The sequence below is a fragment of the Chrysochloris asiatica genome, unplaced genomic scaffold (assembly GCF_000296735.1).
Source record: "Chrysochloris asiatica unplaced genomic scaffold, ChrAsi1.0 scaffold00651, whole genome shotgun sequence".
Classification (NCBI taxonomy): domain Eukaryota; kingdom Metazoa; phylum Chordata; class Mammalia; order Afrosoricida; family Chrysochloridae; genus Chrysochloris; species Chrysochloris asiatica.
This window is the reverse complement of record NW_006409169.1, coordinates 71320-84131: the sequence shown is the minus strand read 5'-3', so window position 1 is coordinate 84131 and position 12812 is coordinate 71320. Positions and strand designations below refer to the sequence as shown.

Below are 12812 nucleotides of genomic sequence, written 5' to 3'. Positions count from 1 at the left end.
TGAATAAGTGGAGTGAAAGAATACAACCCTGGCACACACCTTTTCTGATTTTAAACAGAACAGTGTTCCCTTGTTCTGTTTAAGCAATTGCCTTCTTATTTATGTACAAGTTCCTCATGAGCACACTAAGTGTTCCAGAATACTTATACTCTGCAATGTTATTCATAGCTTGTCATGATCCACACAGTGAAAAGCCTTTGCATAGTCAATAAAATCCAGGTAAATCTCTTTCTGGTTTTCTCTGTTTTCAACTAAGATCCATCTCCCATCAGCAATAGGACCCCTTTTCCAAATCCTCGACTGAATCTGGCTTGAATCTCTGGCAGTTCCCTGTAAATGTAGTATTTCAGCCTTTTTAAAATCATCTTTAGAAAATCTTACTTGCATGTGATATTGTTGATATTGTCCTATGATTTCCACATTCCATTGGATCATCTCTCTTTGGAATGGACAAAAATATTTATATCTTCCAATCTGTTGGTTAGGTAGCTGGCTTCAAATTTCTTGGCATAGATGAGTGAGTGCCTCAAGTGCTGCATCAGTTTGTTGAAATATTTCAATATGACGTCCATCAATTCCTAGAACATTGTTCTTTGAAAATGCCTTCAGTGTTGCTTTGATTTCTCCCTTCAGTATCATTGACTCTTAATCATATGCTACCTCTTGAAATGTTTGAACATTGACCATTTATTTTTGGTACAGGGACTCTGTGTATTCCCTCTATCTTCCTTTGATGAAACATCATTCAATATTTTACCCATGGAATCCTTCAATACAACGGGTCAAAGCTTGAATTTTTTTCTTCAGTTCTTTAAGCTTGAGAAATGCTGAGCATATTCTTCCTTTTTTTCTAACTCCAGGTCTCTGCACACTTCATTATAATGTTTAACTTTGTCTTCTCTAGCTGTCTTTTTGAAACTTTCTGTTCAGCTATTTCACTCCTCATTTCTTCCATTGCTTTATCATTTCAATAAGTGGTCAACATTGCACACAAATTAATACAAGGAAAATAAAAGAAAGTTAAAACTTCTAGGGATTTGTAAATTAATTTTTGTATGTTTTACAGTTCTAATGTTCAGAATGTTCAGCTCTTCACATTACATTTTCAAGGAGTATTCTTTGCAGGTGAAGGTGGGAAAGAGGCTGTCTCCTTCTTTATTAAACAAAGAAAGTTTGGTTATCTTATTCTTAAAAGTTGAAAGTTTAATATTTTAAATTTAGATTTTTCTTTTACATAAAGATGGAAAGTAGGAGATTAGGGATAATGATAGGGGGGAAAAAAGAAGAGGAAAAATTAATCCAGAAAAGATTCACTGGTGAATCATTTGTCTTATGCCCCAGAGGAACCTGGTACCCTGCCTTTATATAAGAAGGGATATCTTAATTTCAGTGCAGAAATGCCCAATTACTTCCAGTTCAAACTTGAGAGAAGGTACTAGTGTTTGTGAAAATATTGTGTTTTATTTAGTTCAGTCAATATGGATTAGTGCAACAATTAGTTTTAGCCACTGCTTACTCAGAGAAGAAATAGATTTCTTTCCACTGATACTCTGTCATCCACTGTGCATTCCCTCTGTCTACCCATGGCTGGCTCTTTTTAAAAGTGACCTTACTCCTAATTGTCATAAGTAGGATGTTAAAGAAATATATGGCCAGAATCTATCAGCAAATGCCTTTTATACACATCATTTACCACATAACCTTTATATGGAGAGCTAAGGCTCTGTATGCTATTTAATGGTGTGATCCTTTAACAAAGATCGGCTGTAGAAGGAATGAATACCTTATGTTGGTAGTCATATGGCTAATGATGTGTTTAAACTTTAGCATCATTTAAAATTTGAAGCTGCAACTTTGGTGACACTGTAGCACTGAACTATGACCACAAGGTCAGAGGCTCAAACCCACCAGCCACTTTTTGGAAACCCTATGCAGGATATCTATAAGTCAGAACTGACTCCATGGGACTTATAACAACAAAAATAACAACAACAAAAATTAACAATAACAACTAAGATGACTAATTTTTAATACGATAAATAGAATATAATAAAATAAGCAATAAAAATTCTTCAGATACCTCATGGTTTCTAAAGAAACTTTTAGAGCCAGTAAAAGTTTGTCTCCAGGTTCTTCTTCAAGATAGTCTTTTCTGGGTGGTTTTAGAGATCCAAGGAATTAATCCCATAAATAATACAAATAGGGACTTGCAGAAAAAAAGTTGTTTCTCATAACAAAGAAAAGAGAAATATTTGTCATTTATAGTATTAAACTCTTTCCTCCAGAGAAATTATTTGTGTGTACTTCAGATTACTTCTAGAGGAACCAAAGATAATGTAAATATTGTATATAAAATTGAGAAGATTCATTTTAATTTACTAGTTCAAGTTCCTTTTGTAATTAAAAGTTACCTTTGCAACTCATATACTCTTCTTCTGTTGTAAGTGAAATATTATTTATGAAACATAAGTCTATTCTCTCAGAAACCCTATTTTCTTTGTTACTGAGAACAAGAAATTATTTTTCATTTTTAGTATTTTATCTGTCATGACCACCTGGTCTTTGAAATTCCTGCATTTGGTGGACTGCCAATGTAATTCAACAAGATAGCTACACTACAGATATCCTTTTTAAAACTAGTCCAATTTTTGAAGTGAAATAACTCCCCAAACTAGCTATCAGTGAAGCTCTCAGGTAGTCCCATCTGACTACTAATCTTTACCTGTTCATTTAGTCTATCTATCTATCTTCTATCTATCTATCTATCTATCTATCTATCTATCTATCTATCTATCTATCTATCCACACACACTTTATTCTGCCCTAGAGACAGGAGTATTTGTGACTTCTACTTCTAGAGAGTAGATCATCAGCATATAAAAGTGTGCAAATGAAAATTAAGCAAGAAAATGAAGAATATATATTTTCTTATGAAGGGATGTTGTTGTTGTTAAGTGCCGTGGAGTCGGTTCCGACTCATAGCAACCCTGTACAGGGTTTCCAAGGCTGTAAATCTTTACAGGAGCAGAACGCCTCATCTTTCTTCCTCAGAACAGCTGGTAGTTTCGAACTGGTGACCTTGCGGTTCACAGCCCGATTCGTAACTACTAGGATAGCAGATTTAATTGTGCAAAAGCAATAACTGAGATTTGAAGTTGGCTAGGGCAATTGTTGCCAGTTTTTTTTAAATGTTTGGTACAGTCAAAAATAAAACAACTTTTTAAGCTGTGTGAGAATTGTTGGTGATGTGAATATTAAAAAACAGAAGCTTACCAATAGTAATATGGTTATAGATCAAATGATAAATAATCAATCTCAAGTCACCAAGTTGAAGTCTTGGCAGTGTTCTTGGGCTCATTTTTATACCTCTGAACTTCAATAGCTAAGGTAGCTTGGGAGTGAATGATAAGACAGAAAATAAGAGATAAAAGTATTCAAATTCAAGTTTCAAACAAACAGTCCCTGGATATAAGCATATATTAAATTAAGGAGCACTAGTGTGGCTTTTTAAGATAAACACTGAACCAGTAATCATAAGACTGGCAGTTCAAACCAAGCAGTGGCTCCTCAGATACCCTATACAGGGTTGCTATGACTTAGAACTGACTCAACGTCCCTTAACAACAGCAACTCTAATTAAATATGTAGAACTGACAGTAGCAGCTCTGGTAACTTAGTGGTTATGAATCAGGCTGCTAACCACACATTCAGTGGTTCGAAACTACCAGCTGTTCCATGGGAGAAACATGAGGCTTTCTGCTCTGGTAAAGCTTTATAGCCTCAGAAACACTGTAGAGAGTTGCTGTGATTTGGAACTGACTCCACGGAACATAACAACAATAACTGACAATAGAACAATATAAAATTGAGAATAAAAACAAATACATAATAACTTTAAGAGAGAGACTGTTTTGGTGAAACTAATATTGCCTCTCTAAGATGCATTCATGTTTTATGGAAACTGCTACTCAGAGTAACGAGTCCTGGTATTGTACTGTAGGCTAATCACTGGACTGCTAACGTCAAGGTTGGCAGTTCAAATCCATTAGCCCTTTCTCAGAAACCCTATAGAGGGTTGCTATTTATTAGAACCGACTTGACAGAACTTAACAACAACAACAATAATTAGAGTAAGGAGACAAGTTATTAGTCAATTTATAATGGATTTTCTGCATTACCAATGGCTTGGAATCAAGAGAATCAGTTATATTCAAACGAAATAAACAGCTAAGTAAAAGTATTGGTTAACAATTGCAATGGAAGAATGAAATCTGAAGGCAGATTTAGAGAAGAAACAATAAAATTTAAAGATTACAGATAATGAAAAAATTCTTATAGTCACAGGAGGGCCACCTGATTGGAGATTTTCTTAAAAACCTAGTAATTTGTTAAGTTCTCTTTGATGGGGTCTTCTGTATGATTTCCTTTCAAACAAGTTCCTGCCATTTTTAAACATGAGGGCTAAGTTCAATCAGCATCAATTCAGTACCCCTGTTTCTCTTGCATATGAAGAGACTTTGATTATAGATTTACAACACAATGTTTTTGAAGTTATTTTGCCAGAGTCATAGAAAGGAATAATCCAAGTTTGATGGATTGGCAGCAAGAAAATTTATCTATTAGCTAAACTGAAAAAAAAAAAAAAAAAAGAATGTTATGTCTTCTTAAATTGCTGTTGCCTGCTACTGAAACTAGAAGGAAAAATAATAATAGTGTGAAATGCTAATTTTCCATATTTGTTTTAGGAAACAGAGTTACTGTGTCTTAAAGACAAGAATATTCTTCTGTCCCTCTGGATATCATTTCTTTTCTCCCGGTGAACAGTACAGTTTAGCTTTTATGTGAGACATCCAATCACTGGGATAAAATGACTTCAGGTTACACAGGTTCTTTAGATATTGGTTCGTATAAGAAATGAAAATAAATATCAATTCGTATAAGAAAATAAATATCAATTCTTCCCACCTTTAAAAATGTTTTAAATTAAATATAAAATATTATGTGTGGAAAAAATAACCTATCTTGTCATGCTGATCAAGTTTCTCAACTTAGTCAAATCACCATTTTATTCTCCAACAAAAAAGAATAATAAAAATCAACTGTTTCAATAGCAAAAAATATGTATGAGGGTGAGTCAAAAATTATTCACACTCTGGTTTTATTAAAACTCTGTTGGCTGCACTGTCTTATCAGTGCTTTCTTTTTAAGGTCACTGCTATGCAGGTGTGAACATGGACATCTTCAAATACAACTTGGACTGATACTTGAATGAAGAAAAATGTATTTTGAAAAAAATCATTACTTGTGATTAGATATGGATTCATCACTATGAGCCTGAAAATCAATGGCAGAGTATAGAATGGAAACATCCTCAATAGCCAACCAAGAAAAAGCTCAAAAGTCAACCATAAGCTGGAAAATCATTGCTTATTAATTTCTGGGATTCTCAAGGGTCAGTATTGGAAAACTACCAGGAAAAGATTTAGCAATCACCAGTTCTCATGACAGTGAGATGTTCACCAAAGAGCTGAGGCCTAAATTTTGAATTAAATGCAGAGGACTGTTATCCAAGGACATTGTGATTTTGCATGACAATGCATGTTCACACATCTCTGCCTACACTGTTGACATTATAAAAACTTTGTTTTTTTAAGTTTCTATTGTGAAATGAATGGTAGTTTACACGATGGAGCATTGTTTTTTGTTTTTGTTTTTTTTTAGTGAGAGTGAGGTTTTCTTTATTCAATTTTACAAAATCAGATGTCCGACCCAGTAGACACAGGCAGATGAAACGTATTGTCGGCTCACAAAGAGTTTTATTCCTATTTTCCCCTCCACCAGTTTGCAAGCATTTCACAATCTAGCCCGAATGGCACCCATGGTCTTTTTTTTTTCTTTTTTTTTTAAATATTTTATTGTGGATTGTGTGATAGTCTACATGGGGGAACATTAGATTTGCATTCATTCCATCATACATTGTCTCATTGCCATAGTTACCATCCCGTCCATGCATCATCACCCAACCAAAGGGTACACTCTGCAATCCTGCCCGCCCTCCCCTCACAGTCCTCAGCACACAGTCCCTCTCCCTCTCCCTCTCTGGAACCGTAGTCCCCAGCCACTCCATCTCTTCACGTCATCCTTTCTCTTCACGTCATCCTCTGTGTCTCAGTATCAGGCTTCACTGCTCCTCTGGGTGGGGTCCTGCTCGCTGCTCTTCTCCATTGATTGTCCCAGGGCCTTCCACTCCTAGATTGAAAGGTTAATCACTCCCCTCCTTGCTATAATATGTCCACCTTTACATTTCCAGTCCTCACAATCAGTCCTGGTAACAATTATTCACCCTTGCTTCCCAAGGGACCCATCTGCATTTCTTTTCATCTGCCCTTCCTAGACACATCGGATACTACTCACTGGACACTCTACCATCCTCTCTGCCCTGTGGATATAGGTTCCCTCTTGAAAGCTTGTAAGCCAGTCACTTCTTGCTTTTGTATCCCTTCTTCCATTTTGGTTAGTCAATGTTCAAAATGACCATCACTATCTACTCTTTGTGTGGAGGGGGTGGGAATAATTCTTGGAGGAAGGATTTATTTCCTCTTTTGCACTACTGCATTTATAGGTGGATGTCTAGTTTATCAAATTGTATCAGATGACACTTTTTTCCTCTTCTATCTTCTTCGGTTTGAGCTTTGTTCATCCCATCATTGGAGCCTTGGCAAGTGGGTATCATCTGCAGGTGTGTGTATTCTTGTGTCTGTCCACCCTCTTCTTGTCAGTTGGTCGCTTTGGTCTCCACTCTAGTCCTCAGTGGATGTGTCACTGACTCTGAGCCCATGAGTCCCCAGGTCTTGCCTCACTGCTGGCCGACCAGGTCTCCACCCAGGCTCACCGTAGTCTGCTGAACGATGCAGGGCTTAGCTCGCTGCTTCTTTGATGTTCTTCGGTCACTTCTCTTTATGGGTGACATGCGTGGTCACCAATCAGAATGCGTTTTCCCCTTGCGTCTTAGTCTTGGAGGAGGATTTGCACTGAGAGGACCCAACCACTTGCCTTGGTCTCTTGGGCAGACAGCTTGCTTGTTCTTGTAGTTACAGTCGGACTGCTCTTGTTGTTTTGTATTTTTCCTATAGGCCCTTCTTTCAAGAAGCGTCTTCTGGTTTTCTGGCTGCTCCAGGATGATCTGCTTGTCCTTTCAAGAGGAAAGTTTCCCTTCTTTGATAGTCAGGATGTGGTTCAGTCTTTCTTCTATGAGTCTTATGTAACGCAGAGGCTCCTCATGAGATCTCCTTCACTAGATACATTGTAGCCCCATTTTAGGTATTCCAATTAGTTATAGGGGGAAACATCGGTTTTACACCATTATTTCATTGCAATGATCACAATCTCCTCCATGCATCATCATTCAACAATATTGTTTTTGAGGTGTTACAGCATCCTTCCAGGCTTTATCTGGCTCCCCTGAAAGTAATCCTTTGAGGACAAAGATTAATCTTTGAGGATGAAGTGAAGGCAGTGGTGCATTTGTAGCTCACAGCTCAGCTTAAAACATTTTTTAATAAGGGAATATGAAAGTTTGCTGATGGATGGACACAGTGTATTGAAAAGCAAGGAAATTATGTCAAAAATTGATATATTTGTCTTTTCTAAAAGTTGATTTAAATAAATTCTACAGCAAGAGTGCAGATAATTTTTGATTCACCCTCATATTTATGTTTGTGAAAAAATATTCTCATGTTTAATATTTTCTTTTTATTTTATTTAAACTTCTATTAATATTATACACATATAAATTAATTATTTACACACATAGATATTTCTTTCACAAAACTACAAAAATATGCATATTTAAAGTAATGACAGGATAAATAATACACAGATAAATGTAAGCTAAGTGGATATCAGCTCTGACAATCATTTCTATAATCAATGTTGGGGAAATATAATTAAAACCAAAATCTACTCTCAACCAAGAAAACCCATACACAAAAGAAGAGAATAAAAACAAGATTTATTATTGATTAAGCATTAAACCAGAAGCTACTAAGCTACTAAAGCTACTAAAGGTTTCCAAAAATGCAAAGACACTTTATAGTTTATGTAGTTGAGTGCAGACAACCTATTATATTTATGTTATCATGATAAAATTGTTAATTTTCTAGTATCTTTATAGCCAGTGGAAGGATAGCAATTTGCTGCTAACTCAAAGGGTTATTGGAACCCTTCCCAATCCCAGTCACTCTCACAAAGAAAATATCTGAAGATCTGATTCTGTAAAGATTACAGAAAGACAACTGGAAAGCAGTTCTATCCTTTTACACATGGGGTCACCATGAACCTAGGACCCAGCTACAAAGGAGCTTATAGAAAGCAACTGAAGAGAAGATTGCATGAAGTTAGACAAGGGGTCACTGAGAATCTGGGGCCACACTACACAACAACATCGTCAAGGTGGAGTCAAGTTTAATGATATGGATGTAACAAAGCTTCCAGATCTTCATTTGCTGATGGGCCACAATTTAAAATGCAAAGAAATGGCTGTAAACACTTATTAATAATCAAAACATGGAATATATGAAGGATGAATCAAAAATGAAAATGCAACTCATAGATTAATATCTTAGGCATTAGTGAGCTGAAGTGGACAGGTAATTGCCATTTTGAATGAGACAATCATATAGTTTAAAATGGTGGAATTGACAAATTGAAGAGAAATGGTGTCACATTCATACTCAAAAAGAAGATTTAAAGATCTATCTTGAAATACAGTGCTAACAGTGATAATATATATATTTTGTTGTTGTTGTCAGGTGCCATGGAGTCGGAACCGACTCATAGCGACCCCATGCACAGCAGAATGAAACAATGTCTGATCCTGGGCCAACCTCACTACCACTGCCACACTTGAGTCCATCAATATACCTACAAAAGTCCAGTTAATACAACTACTATAAAATTATGCAACAACTGCCCAAGATAACTATAAAGTAACTGAAGAATTCTACCAACTTCTTCAGTGTAAAGCTGAGCAAGTATGTAATCAAGATGCATTGATAATTACTAGTGGAGTCCTGTGTGGCACTGTAGGAAAAGCACTGGATTGCTAACTGTAAGGTTGGCAGTTCAAACCTACCAACCCCTCCTCAAAATCTCTATACTGGGTCACTATGAGTTGGAACTGACTCCATGGCACTTAGCAACAAAAACAATACCAACAACAAGTGATTGGAATGTAAAAGTCAGAAATAAAGAGGAACGGTTGGTGGTTTGCAAAGATAGTCTTGGTGCTAGAAATGAAGATGGAGATCACATGACAGAGCTTTGTAAGACCTATGACTTCTTCATTGCAAATACCCTTTTTCAACAATATAATCACAATTATATATGTAGAATTCAGCAGATGGAATGTGGTTGTTATTAAGTGCCATTCAGTTAGTTCCAACTCACAGCAGCCCTGTATAGAGTTTCCATGGAGCAACTGGTGAGTTTGAGCCACTGACTTTGTGGTTCAAACTGACCTCATGGTCAAGTGCTTGTCCTACAGTGCTACACCAGGAGTCCAGAAGATGGATTTGTAGGAATAAAATTGACTATTCTGTGGGAAGAGATGATGGAGAAGTTCAATATCATCAGCCAGCACAAGGCCAGGGGATGGCTATGAAACTGACCATAAGCAAAATCAGACTAAAGTTGAAGAAAATTAAAAGAAGTCCACAAAACCTGAAATAAAACCTTAATTATATCTTACCTGAGTTTAAAGATCATCTCAAGAACAGATTTAACGCAATAATGGCTGAAGATCTGAATAGTTGTCAGATGTCATCAAGAACAATATACACAAAGAAACAAAAGATTATTTAAATTACAGTAAGGAAGAAAAGACCAAAGGGGCTATCTGAAGAGACTCTGAAATTTGTTCTTAAATGTAGAGTAGCTAAAGCTAATAGAAGAAATGATGAAGTAAGAGCTAAACAGAAAATTCCAAAGGGCTTCTACAAAGACAAAGTATTAGAATGAAGCGTGTAGAGATCTCGAGTTGGAAAAACAAAAGAGAAGAACATTTATCAAGTAGAAGAACCTGAAGAAAAACCTGAAGAGCAAACTAAGCCTTGGGGTTCAATATTGAAATATTGTATGGGCAAAATATTGAATGATACATAAAGCATTAAGAAAAGATTGAAGGAATATCCAGAGTCACTGTATCAAATAGATTAGTTGAATCAAAAGCAGAAATGATGGAGGATCATGAAGCAGAGGTCAAAACCGAATGTTGGCAAGCCCAGGCAGAAGATGATGAGGACAAGTAGATGACCTGCCAACTTCTCACTGGACCTGTTGAGGCTCCATTTCACACAAGGCCAGCCAGACCAGCATGTACTTACAGGAGTGGGACATCCTCTTTGAGCAGGTGGAGTTGAGTGACCACATCGGACATGGCAGCTAGGGCCAGGTGCACAGTGGCTTCTGGCACAATAAAGGGGACATCTTCCTGGTAGAGATGGACAGCCACAACCAAGAAGTTGTTCAAGGAGGAAGTGATTAACTACCCACAGATGAGACATGATAATGTGGAACTCTTCATGGAGGCCTGCATGAACCCTCCCCACCTAGACATCATCACTAGCTTCTGCAAAGGTTGGATGTTACACTCATTTGTGAGGGACCCCCAAGACATCCTTGAACATCAACAAGACAAGGAAGACTCCTCAGAAGATATTCAGGGCATTGGTTATCTCTATGCCAAGGGTTATCTCTATATCTCAAATCCAAAAATGTCTTCTATGGCAATGGCAAAGTGGTCACAACTGACTTTTGATTGTTAAGGATCTCAGGCACAAACTGAGAGGAATAACAAGAGAACCAGCTGAAGCTGCCACATGACTGGTTGTGTTACCTGGTCCCAGAGATTGTGCACTTGATGATCTACTGGAAAGACGAGTACAGGTTGTCATTCTCCAAAGCTGCTGATGTTTATGCCTTTGGGACTATATGGCATAAGCTGTAAGCAAGAGATTGGCCCTTTAAGAACCGAGCAGCAGAGGCATTGATCTGACAGATTGAAAGTGGGGAAGAAATGAAGTGTTTTCTGGCTTCTGTCAGTTGTGGAAGTAAGTAAGTGAGATCTTGTCTACTTTCTGGGCATTCAACCTGCAAGACAAGTCCAGCTTCTGCCTGCTGAGGGCATGCTGAAGAAACTACCCATGCTTAACCAGAGCCTCTCACCCTGAGCACTTGTGTACATTAGCTGACATACACAACAGCAAAGTGGTGACCCAGTTTGAAAGGTTTGGCTTGGGAATCCTGGGGTCCAGAAATCCAGTTGTTCAGTTTTTCTGCTGTGATTTCTTGGATTGTTAAAAGACTTCCAAAAGACCAACTACCATGACAAAAATGTCAGCCACCCTCCTTAATCTGCCCTGCATTACAAACCATTAGAAGCTTAAGTTCTCAGTTGAGACTGCTTGTCCACAAAAGTGCTTGGGTCCTGGAGAGGAGCTGCACCTATTTAAAATAACACCACAAACAACCAAATCTGACCAGACAGATAGCAAATGTTTGCATGTGCATCTGCACTGCATGAACTTGATGTTTTACAATGCAGTAATTATTGTTCTGGAGTCCTGGTGTGACATTATGGGTTAATGCGCTAGACTCAAGGTCAGCTTGAACCACAAGGTCAGAAGTTCAAGATCACCAGCCACTCCTCAGAAACCCATGGGTCAGAACTGACTCAACACTTAACAACAATTTGTTCCTTTCCCATCATTATGGTCATCTCTACTTTGAGTAGATAGCAGTTTTCTAATCATATTTTGAGTGCCTTCCAACCTGAGGGACTCATCTTCTGACACTATGTGTGAAAATGTTCTGCTGCTGTTTATAATATTTTCATCTTCTGTATGACAGTATTCTACTGGTATTCATATCATATTCAATGGTTACACATTCAGAAAAAGTCTGCTAGTCCTTCTTCCTATTCTGGCGTAGTTTGGAATCTCCACCAAAACCTGTTTACCATAGGTCACCCTGTTGGTTTTTAAAAATACCTGTGGCATAGCTTCCAGCATCATAGCAACAAGTAAGCCACCATAGTACAACAAACTGACTGATGAGTTGTGGACAAATATATTTACCTATGTTTTACTGACTATGCAAAGGCATTTAAATGTGTGGATCATAACACATTAGGAATCCGGAATACTTAATTGTCTAAATGCTAAACCTGTACATAGACCAAAAAGACAGTTGTTAAAACAGAACAAAATGATTCTGCATGGTTTAAAATCAGAAAAGTTGTGCATTAGGTTTGTATCCTTTCTGGAAGGATACCCACAAGTCTGCTCCTCAGGAGAAAGATGTGAAAGCTGCTTCCTTAAAGATTCAAAGACTTGGAAACTGTATTACTCTGTTGTATAGAGTGTTACCAGTAGAAATCAATATTATTCCTGGTTTTGGGTATTCAATCTGTATACTGAGCAAGTAAACTGAAAATAATCTTAAAAAAAAAAAAAGGACTATTTTAAGAAGTCCTTTTTCTATTCAGGATGAATAGAAGACTTATTAAAACCTTCTATATAGAAATTAAAAGTCATTAAGAAGACAAGAAAGAAGGAAAAGGTCAAGATTGATGTCAGAAGAGACTCTGAAACTTGTTCTCCAACATAGAGAAGCCAAAACAAATGGAAAAATTGAAGAGGTGCAAGAGCTGAACAGGAAATTTCAAAGATCAGCTTGAGAAGATAAAGCCAAATACTATAATAAAATATGCAAAGATTTAGAGTTAGAAAACCAAAAGGGAAGAACACGGTCAG

The 12812-nt window shown here is 37.1% G+C and overlaps 1 pseudogene; it reads left to right on the top strand.

The window, feature by feature from the left end:
• LOC102820517 overlaps positions 1–11358 on the top strand; it is a 37924-nt pseudogene extending 26566 nt beyond the window's left edge.
• Positions 11359–12812: the final 1454 nt, after the last annotated feature.